Below are 23,149 nucleotides of genomic sequence, written 5' to 3' on the forward strand. Positions count from 1 at the left end.
CTCACACAACATGCACCTCAGCGGCACTCCGACATGTTTGAGCATTTCAAGGGTTTCTGTAATATTTTTGAGGCTTTACTAAGCAGCAGGTATCGGCTGACTCTATTGAAAAGCAAAGTAAAAATATGAATTTGCTATCAGCAACCAGCTACCTCTCAGTGCTTTACTATTATAGCTGATGTTTGTGGATTAATATTAATGCTGCATATGTTGCATTTTACTGCTGTACATGTTTAAGGTTGAGCTCATTTTAACTACTTTATATACTGTCGGCAAGTTAAATCTATATCTATCTATGCATCATATTCTGTAAGATCATCACTTGTTTGTGGAGTCGCTGTCCTGTGAGAACCACGTATCCCTAAAAATTCAGAAAAACAGCCTGTTGTCAGCTTTGTGAAAATGCAATTTCCAGCAAATCCAAGATGGTTTTAAATCATTTGAGAAGCAGGATAATCTTCAGCCTATAAAGGAGATGCATGGTTTTCACTGGACAAGGACGGTACCAAAAATTGCAATCTGAAACTTGACAGGTAAAAAAGGTGTACGAGTAAAAAAAAAAAAAAAAGAAGAAGTATAAAGTTGCAAAAAATAGCGTCCTTCTTGTCCCTTAGGACGCTCCAGGTTCTGGACAGAGTAGGACCTGATCCGGTGCCTTTCACGCTCTCCATTGTGTTGATCTCCTCCTGCTGTCTGGGCCCTTCCAGGAATTTACTGACACTGACGTTTTAAAGTCATTAAGTGTGAACATGAAAGAAAATCAATATTAGCCACATTTATTCCTCTGTTGTCTGTCAGCTGCACTCACCCTGCATGAAATGACTCCTTTTTTTTTAATGGCATATATCCACAATCCTTTGTTTTGTAAAACAGAATTGGAAAAGTTTAACTGTAATACCAGTGAACAATTTCTACAGAGGGCAAAAGTTCTCTCAGCATCGGAATTACAGAGAAATCAAATGTGTCATCTCCCTCCAAGCAAACTGGAGTTGCTCTGTATACTGTATACTAAAATTTCCTATTGGGATTAACCTCAAACACAATCTCCACTCTGGTCTGTTCTGTCTGTCACAACATTGTCAGTGTCTGATGTTTTTAAAGAAAAGGTAAAGATGATTGATGCCAAGCCCATTCCCAAACCAAACCCTGGAGCTTTGGTGAAAAGGCTTGTGTCTCTTCCAGGCTGAAGCCTCTGATGTCATCTCATTTTCAGCTGTGATTGGTTATCGCAGGCCAAACCACACGATGACCACGAGTAAGCTGTCAGGTCCAGGTTTCCAGCACTGATTCATCAAAAATAAAGCTCCTAGATTTTCAGAAAAAAAGCAAGCGTGATGCCAGCATTGCATCATGAGCGAGGTCTCCATCAATGAACTGACCTTGGAGAACCACCGCTTGGCTGTAGCTATGGTCACAGATATCTCAAAGCTCCAATTGGATTAGAGACATTGAACTATTGGAGTTGGAATAGCTGGAATATAGCGGCTATGAAACAGGTTGTATTTCTCAGAAGGCATTAGCCCGGCCCACAGGGAGACGGAGTATGCTGCCGGCGTGTGGAAGAGATCAGAGAGAGGGGATCCTCCTCTGCGGCTTCATTGTAGTCCAGGTAGCATAGATCAAACAGAGCAATCCCCACAGAGCTCCCCAGAAAGTGCTTACCGGGAGGCAATCTTAGACAGCCCCAAAGGAGAGGCATGGCATATGGCCTTTTGAAGATAGTGGTTTGAGATTAGAGCGTATCCCGAATCAGGGAGCATTGAGAGGGGCTGAGCTGCGAGCATGTCGGTGAGAGACAGAATGACAGATAAGGGAAAGGCAAAAATCTTAAAGCAGCTGTTTCAAAATACACAGCAGAAAATGCGTACAGACCCGGTCAGATATTGATCGGCGCCGTCGTCGAGGGCTCGAAACAGAGGTGTTTTCAAGAACTGACTGGAATTCGATAAAGACGACGCTTAAGAAGTGCAACACGAGCTTCGGCATTCGGTGACATCACATTCATTAATTTTCCATCTTGGCTACTTTCCTGCTCTGTTCTTGCATTTGTGCTCCTCTGTTCAACTGGAGAGAGTTAAAAAAAAAAACAGTCCAGCATACGGTGTAATAGCATAATTCATGACAACAGTGTGAGTGCCTCTCTCATCGAGCCCTGTTTCTGACAGCTCTTCCCTGCAGCAGCCTGGGGAGTTGGCCACCGCAGCGATGCCATTTTATCTTCCAAACATCTGAGTAATATAAAAACTGCGTCACTGTACGCTAAGGGGGCTGATATAAAAGGCACCTCACTTGACCGAGACTTATTACCACTCTATTTGTGAAGCGATGTCTTGGCGATATTTCGCCTGATAAGATGGCAATTTCAATAAGAGGCTTCGCTGGCTTTTGGCCCCTGTGGGCTTTGGCTTGAGTAGGAGGGATATATTTCACAGGGGAGAGCTTGATGAAACGAGGGGCGAGCATTTGCAAAAGTGAGATAAAACTGTCTTTTTTTCCCCCCGCAGACATTTTGTCAGGGAGTCATAAGAAGTTTGCTCTGCGTTGATTGGGAGAGGGAGGCACAACCACGTAGAAGTGGAACAGTCTGTGGTTGGTGTCCCATCCATTTTCCACTCTGATGAAGATGGTACAGAGGAAGCTATCGGTGGTGGTGGTGGTGGTGGTGTGTGGTGGCAGGGGGGCAATTTGGGGATGTGCCAAGCCCAAAATTAAGATGACAGCAATGACAAGGCTCGATGCCGAACAGATCTATCCCACTGATGCAAGCCGCAAGCTTAACAACCCATGTAGGCTCCATCTCTGTGTGATGGGTGTGTGCACGTGTCTTAGTTTGTGCATGCGTGTGCACGTTTGATGTAGTGTGCAATGTGTGAGCCTGTTGACAAGATCATGGAGGCTCAGTGTCAAACTAGACAGCTGATTGCGGGTTGGAGTAAACACCTGGCATCACGCTTGTCTACAGCTGAGGTGAATCACTGCACAGGTACGTCAACCAAAATGTCAGAATGAAGGCAATGGAAAACAATATCTCTGAAGTAAACGGGGGTGGAAATCGCAGCATGTGGGAAATGTTGTATTGGCTGTTTGATGTGTTTGCTTAAGTCCAAAAGTTTTTTATTTCATTTTATTCTCTAAAGCAGTGGTTCCCCCACAGCCCTGCCATATTTCAACCATTTATGATTACTTTTAGTCATCTTACTTGACCATTTACTTTTAACTTTTACACAACTATGTAAACTTTTCATTACTTTTAGCTATCCTAACTGTATTGTAACTATTCAGCTGCTTAAATAGCTAACTAGTTCAACTGTTTATACCTTAATCTCTGAATTGCCACATCCACTTATATACTTGTATTAAATAGCTATTTCATCCATTTATCCCTTACTTTTAGCAAACTATTTCAACTGTTGAAAAACCCATTACTTATAGTTATGTTACCGTTATTACTTCAAATATCCTTACTTTTAGTTTCTATCATCCAACCATTTAAGTTATTTCACAATTTAGTGATTACTTTAAGCTAACTATTCCGAGTTTTAATTAATTACATTTAGCCTACTATCCTATGTTAACGCTTTATCCTTTACTTAACCAGTTCAACTATTTGCCTACTTTTACCAAACTGTTTCAACTGTTTGTCCATTAGCCTACTTTTTTAGCTAACTATTTCAACTATTTATCCATTACTTTTAGCCAGCTAGTTGAAACATTTATCTATTAGTTTTAGCTAACTATTTCAACTTTTTATGCATTACTTTAGCTAGTTAGTTGAACCATTTATCTTAGTTTTAGCTAACTATTTCAACTGTTTATGCATTCCTTTATCTAACTAGTTGAACCATTTGTCTTAGTTTTCGCTAACTATTTCAACTGTTTATGCATTCCTTTAACTAACTAGTTGAAACATTTATCCATTATATTTAGCTAACTATTTCAACTTTTTATGCATTACTTTAGCTAGCTAGTTGAACCATTTATCTATTAGCTAGTAAAAACATATTCATTAGCTAGTTGAACTGTTTATCGATTACTTTAAGCTAAGTCCTTGTTAACCATTTATTGATTAGTTTTATCTATTTGAACAATTAATCCATTACTTGTCACTAACAGTCTGAATGGTTTAATCTATGGTTTCAACTTCTCTGCTGATTTGCAACACAATCTCAACATGAGGGTGTCAATTCTAATCTTAAATTCTGGGTTTTCAAATTATCTGAGTTAATCCAAAATCTTTTGCAAGCAACTGCAGAAGTAGGCTATCTCCTGGGGTACACGTGAAATATCAGGCCTGTATAGAGTAGAAAAGGGGTCCTGATGATTGATGGTCTGTAGTTTTAGCATTCAGAAATGTGCCATAACTTACTCCCCTGTTTTTCAGCCGGCCTGAACTAGTTCACTTGAACAAATAATTGACAATCACCAAGTTCTCTTTCAATTTGGCTGAAAATTTAAGGGTAATGTCACGCTGAAAATGGAATACTGTTCATAAATCAACCTGAAAGTTTTTCCATTTTTCATTTGAAAAAGCAATTTTGTCTCCTTTCCGAAATGGTTTGACTGAGAGATTAGAATAAAGTAAAATCCAGGTTCCCCTGCTGACCTCCCATCTCCATCTTATGCTCTCCTGCTTCTGGTCTTCCTTGCCTAGACTTGGCTTCTCCTCTCTCCTAATGGAGATTAATTATGAGAAGATGACAATAGGAGAAGAGGTATTACGGAAAATTGCCTCTCCTGCTTAAGTAAAAAGAACATTTTTCAGTGATGAGGAAAAGAGCCACTTATTATCTTCTCTGGGAGCAAAATGGTTGTGGATCTCTGTGATCACAAGCCTTCCCCTGACTGTGAGCCACTGTCCTTAAAATAACTCAGCGTTGAATGTCTGGTCAGTAGCTCTGCCCTAATGTGGAAAGTGAGACATGGTATTTAGCAGAACTGCTAATTAAAAGCAGAGACAGCTCTGTTTTCCACGCGATGCAAGAAAGCCTGAAAATGTGATAAAGACCATTATTTTGCATGGAGTGTAAGGTTGGGGTGATGAGAGGAGGACAGAAGGAAAGAAAGTGCCTCTTCAGATCTGCAGGAGTGTGGGTTCAGTAATTACTGCGAGCAATTCAGCGACTGTTTATTTATGCGTTATGGCAACAGTTCTAAGTCTTTTGGGGCAAGTCTGAGTCTCAGTTTCTTGAAAGCAAGTCCTTAGATTATGTCGCAAGTCGTCCTAAAACAACTGCAAGTTAATTGCATATCTTTCTGGTGGCTGCATGCATCTTAACATTTTTCTTTTTAAGCCGGATGGTCTTTAGAGGGAAGTTTAGAGGGAAATTTATCTATTTATACCATTTCTTCCCAAGCAAGCATGGGGCGAGGTTCCCCTCTCTGTGAAACACATGATTGTGTGAAGGACATTACTACATGGGCTCAGGAACACGTCATACAACAGTTGTCTGTCAACACAGTTCATTTCTTTTTCTCAATGTTTTACGCAACGTTCCAACGTTTTATCAGGGTTGCATGACGATAATTATTGGATGGATTACCTTGACATCACATAGACAACCATGGTCCTCAGAGGATGAAGCCAGCCGGCTTTGGTGGTTCCCTGATCTTTCCTCTCGCGCCCCTATGAAATCAACATTTTGAGTTTTTAGTAAAATGTCTATAAAATGGATGGCACAAAGCTCGATACAGACATTCATGGTTTCTGGCCAGTATACCCGAATTACTACTTTTTATTTTAATCAGTGCACACTCTGCTTTATGTCAAAATACTTACAAAACTGCATCCCATCAGCCTCAGCTGTGTTTTTTCGTAGTTATTAGGATGCTAACATGTTAAACTGTGCATGTTGCCATGATAACATTATTTTGCTTGCAGAGTCAGTGAGCATTCAGCCTCACAGAGCAGGAACATGGCTGCAGACTGTGTATTTGTTACACAGAAGTCCTGTCAATGCATAGACATTTGATAAGGTCAGTTTTGTCATATTGATTTGTCAGAACCTGAGGCTTAAATGTTTTGGTTTGAAAATGTATTCAAGTGAAGCAAGTTAGGGCGTCAGCCTCACGTCTATAGCTCTGATTATGGCAAAGCTGTTGTTTATCCATTGAGCCATATGGCGGCGAACCAAGCTGACAGACCGCCATGCTGCCGCCACAACAGGAGAAAGGTCAGGCAGGATCCAACACTGGGGAAACAGAGGGCACTGCTATGGGATGCTGCAAGTGTGTAAAGTCAAACACCAAATCAAGGCTGTTTGCTTGCAAATCCAGCATACACACAGCAGAAGAAGAAGCCGCTGTGACACTTTAGAGAGTTAATTACTCCTTCGTTCTAAAACAGCACTTCTAATGGTGCAGGTTTACTTGGCTGAGCAGCAATTATTTGCTAAAATACCAGTTGTGAAATGCTTGGTTTGTCATGTCGTTTGGACTCTTATATGAAGGTTTTTGCAGGGAAAAATTAATAAGAAAGTAATGGATGGTGGGTTTGTGAAACCAAAGGGATTTCAGAGTCCCCTGACAAGTTTCAAACCAGAACACATCTTAAACATAATGCTGATTCCTAGGGAGCATGCATTTGGAGCCTGCCTAATTGCCCTCCTTTCTCTGTTTCAATTTGACAACAAGAGCATATAATAAAGCCCAATTTACATGACCTGCATTAATAACTTTAGTATTTGACCCGCTGTGCCACACCAGTGCTGACTCTAACTCTTACACATACCGAAGCACGAGTTCTCTTGTTTCTTACCTTGGGCTCAACATGTATTTTCTCCTCTCACTCGCAGGCAACAAGGGACTTTTCAAGTTCTGCACCTGTATAATTAAAAATTAAAGAAAGTGAAAATGGAAAGAAGTCAACTGGAGTGAAAACTTGCGATGTGAGTGAGGAGAAGGTCACGGCCGAGGGCGGCAGCGCCTCAGAGGAGATTGGGAGTTCAGAGACAATGAAAATAAACCCAATAGATGTTATCGCCTATGCATTGTCTTGTCTTCCATTGTGATAGGGCAAAATCACGTCAGGGATAAACACAGTATGAATTTTTAAGCGGCACCTCTTCTTATTTCTATTCCGTCTTATTTCGCCTCGACTCAGAATGACCTCCAGTAATCTTCGGAGGTGAATGTCGCCATTTCCCTGAAAGCTGAATATGAAAGGAGATTGTGAGACCTACCAGGGGAGTTGAAGCACAGGTGTTGAATATTACAGTATGTGTATTTCATTAGTGTTTGGCAGTTTGAGTGATGTGGTTGGAAATATTAAAAGCAGCATGGGTCTGCGTGCATTGATCTGAATAGTAAAGACCGCGTTCGCTGTGAACGGAATGCAACAAAGGGAAATGCACATAACACATCCAACAGATTGTGAAAGTAATCAATGAATATTTGATCAGCGAGAGATGAAGCATCCAATGAAGGATTTTCAGCTGAAATCAGCTATTTCCTTCAAGCACACAGAAAGTGAAGAAGCAGCCTTTGTGTCTGGTAAAAACATACACACACAATGAGTGCAATGTATTAAAGCGTATCATGTATATACCGTATGTATAATGAATCTAATATATGCAGGCGAAGGCTGTCCTGGGAGTGCATGCAGCACACGTCTTCATTGTGCAAACGAGAAAGAAAACTCGCCTCAGATGTCTGTGAATGTTCATGGAAATGCAGAAATGCACAAATTGCAGACTGCAGACTATTGATCTGCATTTAGACATGGTGCTCACACACTGATCATCTTCACTGTATCTGAAGTGGATGTCTTATCCTTCCAGAGGTGGTTCTGCACTGACTGCTGCAGATGTCTTGCTAAGATACGTCCATTTTCCACATGTTTATATTGGCCAAAGTAGTGCTGTAAGTGCCAATGTCATTTGTAGGCTTCCGCGTGGCAAAAACTCTAATTTCACCGTAAATTATTGTGTTTTAACAAAAGAAAGGACACTGCACTAGAATCAAGGAGATCAAAGTTACTTAAAACAATTGAATCAAATACAGTATAATATGTGGACAGAGCTTCTGGATCTGAAAAGTGAAGCCAATGCTGAAGTGCTTTGAACCTGCATTCTTTCTAATGGGGGTGAATCAACAGCTTGAAAAAAAACTCCAATTGTATGTAAGCTTTTGAGAAAATGACCCTACTTCTCACTTGATTTATTACTTCTGTAAACATTATCCCAAGGAGTTTGCTGGTTTCAAGTCTTCCTCACTCAACATGATGTTCAATTTGTAAATTATTGTCCCATTTAGAGTAAAATAGACAATACAGCAGAGTGTGCTTTATTGGTACCTTGTGATTGACAAGCACCCACCATCGCGTGTCCTCTGCTTCTCAGTCAGATCCAATCAGGAGGTGTAGCAGTGCATATCCTCCCCAGCTCCACCCTCTCGTCCAAATATGGTCACTTCTGACTCCAAAGGACCAAGATGGTGATGGCCATTATCTCAAACTCAAGGCTGCAAAACAGTGAGATCACAGTCCACTAGTTCTACTATGAATTAAATATATTTGAACAAATTAATTTTATTGAAAACAGCTTGAAATAATATTAGTGCACTGGCAGGTTTCTTAACTTATAAGAAGAAAATAAGACAAGAGCAACTCAACAGTAACTGAAAATCTTTCCAGAGGGTTAACTTTTCATCTTCCTGCAGTGATGTACAAGTGTACTCCAGGGTGTGTCAGTACACTGTGGCGTCACTGTTACAGGTGAGGTTACAGGTGAAATATCAAGGAAACCAGCACTTTCAATCAACTCTAACTGTAAATTCACACTGTGTTTTGTGTTTAAATTGAGTAAAACGACAACTGGCAGAAAAATCGTGCCAATTTGGGTGAAAATTTCCAGCAATCACATGCATTTGTGTCAGAAAAGGCTCTTCTGGTTGTCAGTAACATCCATCAGCGTGTACATTCACAGCATTTACAAGATAGAATCACACCTAGCTCTGGTAGCCTTGTGCTCAACCACATCTCTGAGCAGGCGTTAAGTTTCTGTCAATTTACAGCTTCATGTAAGAACTTCAATAAATCATCCGGGAGATGTGAGTTCTGCAGGTCTGCAACCTGGCCTGAGCTTGACGGGACCCGACTGGCTTGACAGTTTTGATTTATTAAGCAATTACTTGCTGGTTTATCGTTATGATGTTTTTGGGGTGTGCTTTATCAGCGGGGAGAGGGGTTAAGATTCTGACTGGGTGTGTGAGGTGCTTGAGCAACTAATGCTTCTTACAGTTCTATTACTGTTGTTTATTTGTGTAATATTAGAGGTGAAGAGAAAGACGGAGAAAAAGAGAGACTCAGTCGTCCAGCAGCTCCCAGCGAATGGGTCGGGTACGTTATAGAGTACCTTACATGAGAAGATTAATAAAATAAGAAAGCAAGAAAAAAAACATTCCTACCACATAAAACCCTTTTTTCAGATTTCTCTCTGATCTTTGCTTTTCTCTTGTAAAAATCCTACTTTTTTTTTTACCACTTCAAGCCTCTGACTTGTCCAATGAAACAATATAAGAAGAGAAAACTGCTCGAAACTCACAGATGTAATTATCCAACACAAGAAGACGCTGCTTTGATTTCAGGGGTCAGACGTAAAAGTCTCGGGAGCTGAACTCCGGCTATGTGGAGACATGTCCATGCGCTCTTCTCTTTCAGGCATTTCTCACGTCCAAAGCAATATTAATTAAATAACAAGATGTTTCTGAACATTATCATGAAGTCTTGCATAAACATATTGTAAATTGGTCACATTGATGGGTTTTTTTTGTCACAGTTGTCATGAGATATGACTTCATGATCAAATTTCCAAACTGAATAGTGGATCTCAGTGAAGTCCAAAGTAAAACTTCATCAAGTCCACATCCTGATACTTTAATTTGGAGAAGCCTCTGAGTGAAAAGGCACGCGGGGGGAGATCAATATTCCCAGAACATTTGTGAACATGCAGCCCGGCCTCTGTGTGTCAACCGTTCCCACTGACATACCTCCCAAAAAACACCAGGGGACAGATCAATGAGTTAGTGTATGAACTAAAATAGGCGTTCAATACAAGGCAGCAGACACTAATTAAAATGACAGTTTGACTCTGTATTGGCTTGCTGTCTTCAGGTGAAGCACTGAAGAAATGACCTCTCCTCACTGAGTGGAAATGTAATTTCATGGCCTGTTAGACACTCAACTCCGGGAGTAAACAGAGAGGTGTGAGCGTGTGGCGTCAGATGGGGGCACGCTCGGACCACAACACCACTCCCGCGGTGGCCCTTGTTTCATGGCGTAACCTCTCTGGCTCGACGGCTTTTCGCTTCACCATCGAGAGTGTAAACACTGACCGAGTGGAGTGAACTTCTTCTAATAAGCACTCTTACACCAATTATAGTATATGGAGATACAGAGCATGTGCTTGTTGCATGTGTGTGTGTGTGTGTGTGTGTGTGTGTGTGTGTGTTCGCAGGGTGGGCTAGAGAAGCCTAGGATTGAGTGAGCAGAAGCTTGAGATCAGCGAAGACTAATTTATTCCAGCAATTAATGGAAATGTTTAATGCAACAGGATTTGTGAAATAAACCAATATTTTTTTCTTCCGCAGCCAGAGAGGCAAACAGAATTAAAAGAGTAAAAAGGATGAAGAGTAGCGCCTCATAAAATAACTGACACTTCATAAAAAAGTAAAGCTAAAAAAAAGGCAGTTTGATGCAGGATAATAATTCAGTGTTTTTGTCATAAAAGAATCAACACACGTGCTGCAGCACCATAACACGCACACCGCTGCGGCGTACAGCACATGTCATTCCCAGACTCACTCCATTCATTATGCATGGATATACCAGAGATACAAAGCAATGCATACTCAGTGGATTTAAAGAAAGTGGTACCACCTGAAGATCTGCAGGCCTGGTAAAAAATTCAGCGAGGCTGTAAAAGAAGAATGTGAGCAAAGGGAAATTCAGAGCCTATAATGACTCTCTGAAGACATCAAAAGTGAGAGAAAACATCTAAAACAATTGATTCGGGTTTCATCCCGCAGGCTCTCCATCAAAATTGGCAAATTAATCATCCTGCAGGTTGCACAACCCACATCTCTCAAACGGTGGACTGTGTGTGTTACCGTGGCGAGATAAAGAGATTTAATAATTCATAGAGCTGACCTTTGTTGAACCTTTTACTTATTCTCTCAGGAAAGGCCGACTTTTATTCCTTCTATTCGCTCTGACAGAGTTCAAGACAATATCTGTCTGAGCGAAAAGACAAGCCTGTCACAATCAAACGGGTCTGGCAAATAAAGTCTGAATGTGACGCACTATCGCCGAACTCTGATGGGAAAATCTCACAGATATGGATAATTGTATTGATTCCTATTCCTATTTTTTTTAATAGAAAACAAGGAGGGAAGATTAAAATTGATTTAATAAAAAGATTTAATAAAAATAAGCCACTGCCCCTCTGAAACCAACCCTCTTCCACTGTACCTCGCATCCCCACAAATAAAAAGAGATACACAAACATGTTGCGCCACACACATGATCCCGTGTGTTGTTTCTGGCAAATAATTCAACAGCCTCGGCACACTGGAGAGAATAAAGGCAAGAAATAATGAGACAAAGTCATAAGGTCAAGGCACATCGCCTCCTGTTGTTTTATAGACTGGACAAAATAACATTCAAACTGCATGAAAAGGGACTTTGAAATGAATGAATCCCTAATATAAAAGCCACTGGGAAGCAGGGCCAAATTACAGTTGGTTGCACTGAACTGTTTGCAGCAAGTCGTCCAAATTAAACAGCCAAACACACGTAGAGGTGTTTCCTGATTGGATGATGACGCTGTTACAAACCCCTTTTGAAAACTCAACCTCCTCCTTGAAGCGACAATGTGAAAGGTTAGGTTTAGGCAAAAAAAAAGGTGACTTGGTCAGGTTTAGGGAAACACTGTGGTTTGGGTTACAATAATAAACTCCTTCTTATTGGACTGTGCAGCTCAATCATGTCACATGACTTCCTCCTTTGCTCCCGCCATAACAACAGGTGCTTTGCCACCTGAAAACATGTCATTTTGTGGCACTTGCTGAAACAACGGATGCTGAAGAGAGCCTGTATATCCATCGTATCACTGCAGGCACATCAGTATATACAAAAATTGATAGAATTGAGGATTTTCAGGCTTGCTTTGCCACAAAATAAATGTAAACAACTTTAACATAAAGTGGCAATGATATGTACTATCACAACTTGCTGTTCAGTTTCATGGATGTCCAGTTTGAAATTGAAAAGTTTCAGTAAACACAGCTTGTATTAGAGTGACACACGGAGCCACATTTCAGTTATTGATTAAGCCTTTAAATGACAATACATCTCCAGTGTACATTACTGCCTACAAAGCCCATTATTGAGGCACTGGTCCGTCACTGACTCACCTAATACAGCACCGTTCCAGCCCACAAATGTTTAAAAGGTTACTTTTATGACTTAAAGATCAATTTTGACCCTGTTGTACACTGCAAGAGGAGAGTAATCGAGATAGTCCTGGCATGGTTGCTCCATTACCAATGTTCTCCAAAGCCAATAAAAAGGTGAAGAGCGAACATGTGATATAGCAGCATGCCCAGTCCAGTTCCTGGCATCCTCCCGGTGTGTCAAACTGTGTTCCCATAATTTTCAGTTCAGTGAGTGAAAATGGAAATCCCAAGTACCTTCTAGTGTCCATTTTAACTGTAGTGCATAAAAAACTCAATTGGCGTGATTCTTTGTTAAGTGAAAGCGACAAACCATAAATGTCAAGTTTGTTGCTTCTCTTTCAGTTTTGCCTTTTAATATCTGCAGGACCTTTCTGGATGTGAATTAGAAACACAGCACACTGCAGAGACAATGTTAAGTTCATGCCTGAGTCAACAGCTGTAAAATATTAACTCGCATATAATAACAACAGCAGCAGTGTGCACAGCGCCGGCACTCATTTTCATGGCTTGTACAATTCATTACAGAGGAGTCTGTGTGAAATAGTACAATGTAAAACACGCCACTATGTCTGTTTTAAATGGAAAATAAAACCGGAAATAATTCACATCTGGCATTTCTATTACCAAGAACGGCTTATTCGTGTTTTGTTAGCAAGAGTCTCTCTAATGCAAGATAGGCTTCTTTCAGCTGCTCCGATTACAAAGGAAGAGACACTCTGTACTCTCGATAAGAATATCTATTCTTCTTCGGATGTATGTCTTCTGTAAATGAAGCTCATTTTGTGTAAAAGGTCAAACAAGTTGAAGTTATTTGATGCAACACTTTGGAAGACAGGCGGCCCTTCTGATAAATAATGAGTTCATTCTGTGCTACCTTGTAAACAATGAGCGGGATGTGGTTTAAAAATCATGTCTGTGTGCTGTATTAAAGGTGAATTTTTGTTTAAAACATTTAACAAATGATCTAAAATTACCAACAGAATGTGAGGAAGTAACAATTCTGACGTTATGTCAAAGACGCCTTTGTCTTTGTATGTCTGCATCGTTTTCCCTGTCGTCAAACTGGCCTCCTCCGGTCTCGGAGGTGGTGTTTGGTCACCTTTAATATGCTTAGATACAAACCAGAAGACCCAAAATAGGCTAAAAGCGTGTAAAGACCGCAACGAGCTGCAGACTTTGTTGACTCTCAGTGGAATCAGTGGTAGCAACCTTCCTCTGCTTTGGGAGCTATTATCAACAGTTAGGCTGCAGCCTCCAGTGGTTGCAGTAAAGGAGGAAGTCATGTGATGTAGGATAAGGAGCAGGGGAGTCCACATATGTAGGAGGTGGTGTGATGGATGGATCAAACAAACACAGGACTTTCATCGAGCAGAACGCAGTCAGCGCTGATTTATTTAAACTTACGTAGTGTTGCAGGTCCTTTATGGCAGGATGAGACATGAATGTCCCGTTAAACAGATGTAACAGAAGTGTTTGTTAGGTCGATGTCAGACCAGGTGCTCTCTGCAGCATTTACAGAAGGAATAAATTTAATTAAATAATAAGAAAAAATGCACACTTCAAAACATGCAGTATCAAACCATGTACGTTAATCATTTTAGTCAGGAATATTAACCTTCATCACAATGCAATCTATTAGCAGTTGCCCTTTAAATGTCCGTAAACGTTCGTTTAATCTACCCTCATCCAGTTTCAGCTGCAAAGTAACCATTACCTGAGCGCTTAGCCATGTCTGAACACATTAAAACAGCTCATAAAACACAGTACAATAAAACATATGAACATCTAATTAGTTACAAGTGTCTAAAGTAGGAGCTGGAGTTTCTCTACGTAGTTTAAGAATGCGTAGTTGTTTATGCTACATGCTAGCCCCGACCAACACTACGGTGGGCTAACTTTACTGAGTTTATTCGCATGTGCATTGCAACGATTCATGTTGGTAACATTCAGCAGGCTGATAAACCAACCTGTTAACAGGAGAGGTGAAGCAACAGGAGCAGTTCTCTGAGTTACAAATGCTGCTACTGCCCCCTGCTGGCCTGGACAGGATCCAACATGATGCGTTTAAAAGGGGCAAAAAAACGAATCCCAGAAATAAAATTAATTTTACTTCAATATAAGAAAAAAAAACCACACAACCAAAAATGTGACTGAAAATGTAACACAAGTAAGTTACATAACGTTCGTAACGTTACGTTTTACCCCAAAATCATGATGTTTTCTGCAGTTGTTGTAGTTATTATTTTGCTTTCTAACCGCAAACTAAAAATGAGCCCTTCAGGACATGGCATGCAAAAGCCTAACAACATACTGCTCATGTATCCGCCTTGAGTTCAGCACTATTAATGTGTCACAGAGCAGAAGCCAGGGGATAATAGAGAGCACAGAGGTTCGGCTCTCTTTTCAGCGTTCATATGTGTGCCTCCGTCTCACCTTTATCCTTCCTCTGGCTCATTGATCCATTGCCTCTCTCTCTTTCTGTGCCCTGCCCTTCAAATCGCTCCTCTGGACACTCAGGCGCCCATGACCCCGTGTGTGGGAAGAGATAGGAGAGATCGGAGAGCACAAAAGGGCTGGCTGCTATTAATTTTTGCCAAGGCAACCTTCACAATAATCCAACGAGACAGCCGTTTAATTGCACTAACCCTAAGCCTGCGGCGAGCTCGACTGTCCTGGCGTTCTTCTCTCTCAGTGAATACCAAGGAGCCGTTTAACTTCGCCTTCGTTAGAGGAGCAAACAGGAAGTGTCGGAGGGGGAGTTTGAACCGTTGGATTTGTATTATTCTCTGCTTTTTTTCATTCTTAGCATTGTTATGTCAGTACTCTATCGAAAAATAAAACAACATGTCAGGGGAGGTTATCGATGGCCACTGTGATGCAGGTTTTTTTTTTTTTTTTTTAAAGAAACTCTGGAGTGTTGTTCACGTTCAACTTCGAGCCACAGCTTGCTGGAGGGACACATTTTGAAATGCAGGCTGAGAATGAGTGGCCATGTGCCTCAAAGACAGACTGTGTGAGAGCTGCAGAGGTCATGGATAAGCACGAGTGCTACTGGGTCGAAATGTGATCGCTCCGACCTTTCTTACTGGAAATTAACAACCTAATTCAGCGGCCCAAAAAAAAAGGAAGTAAAGAAATTGAAAATTACGAGCAAAAGGTGGAGGCCGCCTACGTTCTATTCATGGAGCACATGGCCAAATTAGTAATAGCTCTACTTATACTGGAAATGTGGACAGAAACCAACATTTGAAATGGAAACATTTGCTGGTTATTTAAGCTCATTTCAATACAATCAAGTGATTAGTGGATTGATTGATTTAATTGGAATATGCACCCACGATTTGTGCAGTTGACCAATAGCAAGCTGTCTTTGTATGGAGAGTCCAAAATTGAGGTATTACTCACATTTATTTACCTCCTTTGTTGGAGTATTAACTGCTCCACAAAAGAGCAATACTTTGTGGGCAGTTAGAAAAGAGGAGTTGTGGTGTTGTCCTGTTAGCGACTGAGCTAAGCTAACCAGGTGATGAGTTTGCTAACTGACCGTTGGCAAGCTTGTTTATTTCAGCTTTGTTGTTAAATGCGGTGGTGTACAATGTACAAAATACCAGGAGACTGCAGAGAAAATGGAGTTAGCGGTAGCCTGGTGTGCTAAGAGAGTTAGCGGTTAGCTCAACGGCTACAGAAGTTCTGCAGAAGAAGCCCTGCATGTGCAGTCAATGGGTCACCAAGCTTCTCCAAACACTTTGCAAAGATACCCAGGTTAATTTCACTGTTACAACTTTCTGCTGCGACCAAACTTCAGCCTGCTGAGTGAAGGAGGTCGGGTTGTCTCATCATGAGAGGTTACAAAATGCAGACAAAGTTTGAGTGGTGGAGGTGTCAAGAGACGTGGCGATTTGGGGGCAAAAAAAGGAAGTAATTCAGCCGGAGCCCTTGACATCCAACTCTCTTCCCGTTTTCATATAAATAATCTAAAAGGTCGCAAACCCACATTGGATGAAACCAGGCCATTTAGGTGCTCTGTGGAAAATCCTCCTGCAGGTGAGAATGGCTTGACAAGTGGTCCTCCACGCTGTCAGTCTTTACTCACGTCCCCTCTATCTGCTGCTTTGCTGGCCCCCTCTCTCAACAGCCATCCCTTCACTGCAGGTAATTACAGTGCAGCAGCACCATGGTCAGTGAAAGGTGAGGCCGACCACTCCGGGGGAAGGCACATGATCCATTAGCTGAGCACAGGGCTCGACGGCCCATTCCTCATTCCCATTTGTCTTTCCCTAAAACCCCTCCAACGCCCACATCCCACTCTGCCTCAGATACCTCCCTTCTTCTCCATCAGAGATCCACAGTTCAGCGCATGCAGAAACAAAACTCTTTTAAAATGAATTTCAGCTCGAGAGCTCCAGAGAGCTTTTTTACATGCCTGAATAAAAGCGCGCGCTGATCGGCAGGCAGGCAGCCAGTAAGCACAGTAACTGAATCATTCACCGCGGGAGAGTTTCGACAAAACAGAGCTCAGCTGACTCGAATTCAATAATGGCAAATGTAATATAGCTTTCATATGCTGATACTGCCTGAGTCCAAATAATATAACTTACCCGCCGAGAGGTGCAGCCTAATAGCTTCACAGAGTTTTCATTTGCGTGTCCTTTTTCATTCAGTTTAAATGTCATGATGACAAAACCAGAGACAAACACAGAACCAACAGCCTTCACAGGAAAAATCCAACGACGAAGAGATGGAAAAACCTTTTTGTGGCATTTTTTTTTAACGAGGAGGAATCACACGTGAACCAATGAATCATTTCAACGGCAATTTTCAAAACAATTACACTAAATTGTCACAACCGTCTGCACTGCTGCCACTCAGCTACACCGAGTGACTCACGCTGCCTTTTGTGCTGACACGAGTCTCACAGGTGTAATTCTTGTAGGCTCCGTTCACCAAAGACTCTCAGAAAAGGAGAGGGGGAAAAAAAAAAGCTAATTCCTGTAATGACCTTCTCCACAACTAATAGGTAAATCCATTAGCAGAGCAAAGGCGGTAGGGCTGCAGCTTCCTGTCACGTCCCGGAGTTAACGCCTCATGTCTCGTTTAATCAGGTGCAAAGATGCACTGATCGATAACCTTTCCTGCAGGTAAGGGACCACTGGAATACACGTTACATCCCCCTGATTAGCTGCCTAGGATGTTATTTCTTCATTATTTACATATATTTCCCTATGTGTGTGTGCTGTTTCTGCTTTAGATGGGGATTTGTATGGCTGTTGCTGTTTATTTCATTTATTTTTACACTGCAGCATACAGTGCAGGATCTGAAATGAAAATATACACATTTAACATCTAAAATGAATGTTATTGAAAGTGTGCTGTTGTGCGCTGGTCCAAGTTATGCCAAGTTATGCCAAGGATGCCAAGTTATGGTATTACTATTGTATTTTCATTCACAACATTATTACTTTATTTTTAATTAAGGCATGACAGTATTAGTACTGTTTTTAAATTTGTTTAATTTCACTATAAACCATCATTTATTTTTTTGCACCCCCCCAAAAAATCCCAGTTACTCCTGAATCTGTCCTTAAAAAGAGCTTTTTAATTGTTGAACATTTACTTATTTACTCATGCTTCTTTGCTGGCATGTCTGATGTTTGTTAGCGTTGTTGTTGTTGTGCTCTCGGGTGAGCGATGCCACAGGAGGGATTCAGGCTGTCAGGTGATTGTCTGAAAGCACCTAAACTCACCACTGTACCGAGCATCAGCCTCTGCTCGCTCTCCTCCTCTCCCTGTACTGTGCACAACAACAGATGCTCCATCTGAACGGAGCCAGTGCCGGTATCTGGATTTATTCATAGTGACAGGTGATGTACTGTAGGTGAGGAAAACGATCATCAGCCTGCACATTTTGAGTAATCTTTAGAAAGCCACCCGGGTCAGAGAGGAAAACCTCACTTTTGATGTGCAACATGCTGTCTCTGACACACTGTGCTGCTGCAGTTTACTATTAGACAAGCTGTGAGGATGACTTCAGAATGCTAATGGGGAAACCATCAAAAGCTAAATGACTTGAAAGCAAAAAACTCAGCCATAATCTGAATTAATAAAAAATGTAACATCTTCACCAAGTGCGATCAGCCTTGAGGTGCTGGACACACACAAGCTGCCAACACACGGACAGCAATTAATAAAAAGTTGGCAAGAAATTCTCACTCGAGTGTTTCTTTATGTGATGTTATGGTATGTTAATGGGCTCTCCTGTAAAGATTATTTGCAGCAACCCGACCATCTCAAGTGTGTCTGCATATCTTTTAGTTAAGTTAAATTCGCTTACAAAAGTCGACCTATGACCTTAATTCTGATAAATATTCTCCAGGAACAGCTGTTATATGGACACTAATATTCAGATCAACCAGAAGAAAGCGTGAATCCTCCCTCTCTCATTGTGGTGAGCGTGGATACAGAGGCGTGGTCGACGTCTCCACCACCAACACTATAGCCGTGAAGTGCAGCTCCTTCTTTCCTTCTCTGCTCAGAGAATCTGTGAGTCTGGTGTTCACATCGATCCCAGTCGGCGTGCTGAAGTGAGCACGCAGAAATCTCTCCGTGGACAGAAATGGCCGCTGTTGTTTGAGCCCGTCAGTGCCTCGCGTGGGGCCGATATCGATGGCACAGCGCTGAGAAGCGGATGCGGTCTTCATCGGCTCTTCCTGGTCTGCTGCTGTTGCGGAAATTGCAACTGAAGCGCCCAAAAAACTCATCAAATATTGCACGAAGACGCCACAAAATACAGTTTTTATAGCCTTTAATTTGACCAACTGGCGAGGAGCCATGAGGTTTGCATGCATTGATCATAACTTCATTGGCTTATTAAAATCTGGCTAACTGGCACAACGTCATGTTCTGTCCACGCAGTGATCAGGCCCACCGTCGTGTGTTTATCCTTCACAGGACATCTATTTGTCACGTGGCCTCACTCAGCTGAGCCTCTTTTCCAGATCACTGCGACACAGAACATAGAATAAGTGAATGTAAAGACCACACTGCTTGAGGTCACGCTTGAGAAAAGACCTTGACCTTTTTTTTTTCTCTGCTGATTCTGGAGTCTCATCTTCAGAGAGGTAAAGTGTTGCAGACATCTGTCTGTGGATGCTGTGGCCTCGGCGCCGGACGTCGACGCGCTGTCGTCGATGCAAAGTTTTGACTTCCTGACTCTCAGCAGTGTGTTGCCACAACCCTCGTTTTCATCTGATTAAACAAGGGGCCACAACCACAGCCAATCAGCTCTGCCTTCCATTGTTACAAAGCTTTCTGGGTACCTTTCTGGGGATATCTGGATGCTGGCTTCCAGGTGGGTTGGCTAAAAATGCTCCTGCTTCCTGGCTCACTGGCCCTGTATGACACATCATCACAAATATTGAGCGTGGCCTAGCTGCCAAGATGTAAGATCTTCATGGCCTTAAACCATTTTTATTGGATTATTGCATGTATTGTTAGAGCCGTTTTTCAAGCAGTCACAATATAGCAACTTCAGCAACGCAAAGCTGAAAAACTGTACAATACCTACTAAATATATTAACGAAAATAACACAAGATTATATAAATACCTTGATACTCTGCAATATCTTGCTACAGAAAATCAACAAGTGTCGCCACTCGTGTGCGAACACTCAATGCAGGAGCATCAGAGGCAAATCCAACCAGACAAAATTCTCTTTGATCTGGAAAACGAGTATAGATCAGAAACAGCAGGAATAATTAGCGTCCATACTGACGACTCTCTACTGATTCCATACAGAGCAGAACCGTAAGAGAGCCAATAATTGTTTTTTGTGCGGTGAGTGATGACCTTATTGCATATATTCATACACTATATGCATAAATGCATGTGTGTGAATGTATGTATATGTATGAATTTCCCGGCTATGTGACCATGAGACATTAGAGCTGTTGTGCTTTCATCTTTTCTCCTGGTCTCCCGCCTGCCTTGTTTCTTGTTCCTCTCGCTAACCTGCACAGAAGAAATCAATTCTGCTGGCCCTAATCTAAAAGCATGACACGAGGATTAATAACTTGCCTGATATGGAATATGCACAACTTTCTGTCAGCCAGATGAATAGGCTGCAGTCCAATTGAAATAACATATGAGGAGCTTTTTAATCATCAGGTCAACGGGAAAAAAAAAAAAAAAATCTCCTTGCTTCACTCAATTCATGTAAGGGACAAAATGGCCAAGCTCAGGGTGACAGATGGAAATATTCTCCGAACAAAAGAAGAAAAACATTTGATGCAGTTTTTGTGATTATAACGGATGTTAGCTACCTCTAACTAACCCTTTTTTCTTATTATTACGATATAAAGGTGTGTGCTTCACAAGACGTCAGAATTTTAACTTTAAAGCTGCTGCAGTTGAGTTTTTAGCCATGTGGGGGCAGCAGAGCAAGCTGAAAACACAGTAAAGACAAATCATTCACAGCTCCAACGGAGACAGTTTCCTGTTCCTGCATTCAGAAGAAAACAGAGAGACATTAGCATTCATTCGGAGTCGGGTTTCTGACCGACCGACCAGGTAAATCCAATATTCACTCACTCTTTATCTCTCCGCCAACACCAGCTGAGAAAACATCTCACTCTGTAGTCGCTACATGCTCCGCCATGTTCGCTGGGAGGTCACTAACTTTGCTGGTGGGTAGCATGCAAAGTAGCTGTAGTCGTTGGAAATGAGTAGAGCTGAAATTAGTAGGTGATTAAACTATTAGTCAATCAACAGAAAATGAATTTGCACCTGTTTTGATAAGCAATTCATGTTTTGTGTCATTTTTGTAAAGAGAATAAGACCAAAAGTCGCTGATTTCAGTTTCACACTTGTGAATATTTTGCATTTTTCTTTTATTATAGTTAACTGATTATTTGGGTTTTTTTTTAAAAATGTTGGTATGACCCAGGATTCGGGGAAAACGTGATGAGCAGAAAATAAACGGTACATCAATCAATAATAAAAGTTTCCGAATGATCCAGAATCGACTAAAAGGTATGAGCTGACGGAGCCTGCAGGGGTGGGTGATAATTCTCTGTGGGTCCGGCCAGCGCCCCCCCCCCCCCGTTTGATCCATTGTTAATATATAAAAAAAATGCTGATTTAACGTGCTCAGCGCACAAAAGCGGCCCGATTTCAGCAGATAGCGCGCGTGGTTGAAGTGCACAGTGAAAGAAAAGCATTTTGCTGCTGCCTTACAGTCAGCAGTTCAGCACCGCTTCTGCCGGACAGCTCCCATTAAGCCCACATTCACATGCACAGACGTGAGGTGGTGGGACGCACAGTGTTCAACACGCTGGAGATAAAGAAAGTTAACTTATCCGATGACTGAAGTCAGGCTTTGCAGATAGTGGAGCATTTCCATTCCTCCATCCTTCTTCTGTAAAAGCAGTATTATTGTCGTCTAGAAGGAAGAGCAGTATGTTATTTTCAGAAGATGTTACTTAAATGTCAAGGATAAAACTAGGTTGTACTGGTTGTCTCTATAGCGAAACAACTCAACTTCAGCATTGTATTACACATTCAATGTCAACTTAATTTCCCATTCAGAGGTTTGAGAAGAAACACCTGCCACAAAGGCTCGACTGGGTCAGACTGGCTGAGAGGACTATGTAGAAAATGTAGACATTCTCCTTACAAAGAGTTGCTATTTTGTTATGAATGATTTACAAAAATAAAGTAATATTTCATACACGGAGAAGAAAATTTGTGCAATGGTTCAACCAGACTGACAACTGAAAAGGCAGAAAGAGACAAAGATACCTCTGAACCACGCTTAAATGAGAATATCATGCAGCTACTGGTGAAAGAAACTGGAAGCTAGACGTCAAAAGCAGCGCAGGTTTAAATAGGAGCAGGTTCAAGTGCGCAATAATGCCTATAACGAGCTGGGATTAACAGGCGTGCTGCTTTAGCAAAGCTATTCTTATGTGAATACCTTGTTATGCGTTGCTGTACAAAAACTGCGAGTTGTGCATTGTGAAGTGTGCTTAAAGCTGCCGGCACTCTGGGTCGCAGTCTCAGAGAAAATCAACAAGTGCCGCCACTCGTGCACAAACGCAATCAGATCAAATTCTCATTTCTCTGCAGGAAAAAGAACATATATTGGAAACAGCAGGACTAATTGGCACACACGCTGACACAACCCTGTATTTCCGCTAGTGTTTCTTTCCATTCGGATCCGTAGAGTGAGTCCATAACTATTCGACCTTCAACAGGGAAAAAGAAGATTATAAGGGAAGCGCTGTTCAGGTTGGATAAAGGAGTAGCTGAATCTGAACCTGATCAGCTGGATATACCATGGACTGACATATCACATTATAAACCTGTTCAATATAACCACTGACTATTTAGAGCCCAGCCAAAGCAATTTCACATGTACAATAGGCAAACTAGGCATTATTGAGTCAGTATACTGTCTATATATATATTAACATTATCTATTGAGGCCAACAAGTGCAATGTGTTGAGTCAAAGTTGTGCAACATATCAAATGTTCCATAGGAAAATAATTTACCATTACTGGTAACCAAATCCTGCGTGTGCAATTGCAATGAATTGCAAATAATCCCAATTTAGCAGTCACCTTGACATGAGTATACGTCACTCTGCCGTTCATTTACCTTGGAGCAAATTGTTAAGTGATAGAAAAGCATTCTCTTACAT

This window comes from Chelmon rostratus, chromosome 21 (assembly GCF_017976325.1).
Source record: "Chelmon rostratus isolate fCheRos1 chromosome 21, fCheRos1.pri, whole genome shotgun sequence".
Taxonomy (NCBI): domain Eukaryota; kingdom Metazoa; phylum Chordata; class Actinopteri; order Chaetodontiformes; family Chaetodontidae; genus Chelmon; species Chelmon rostratus.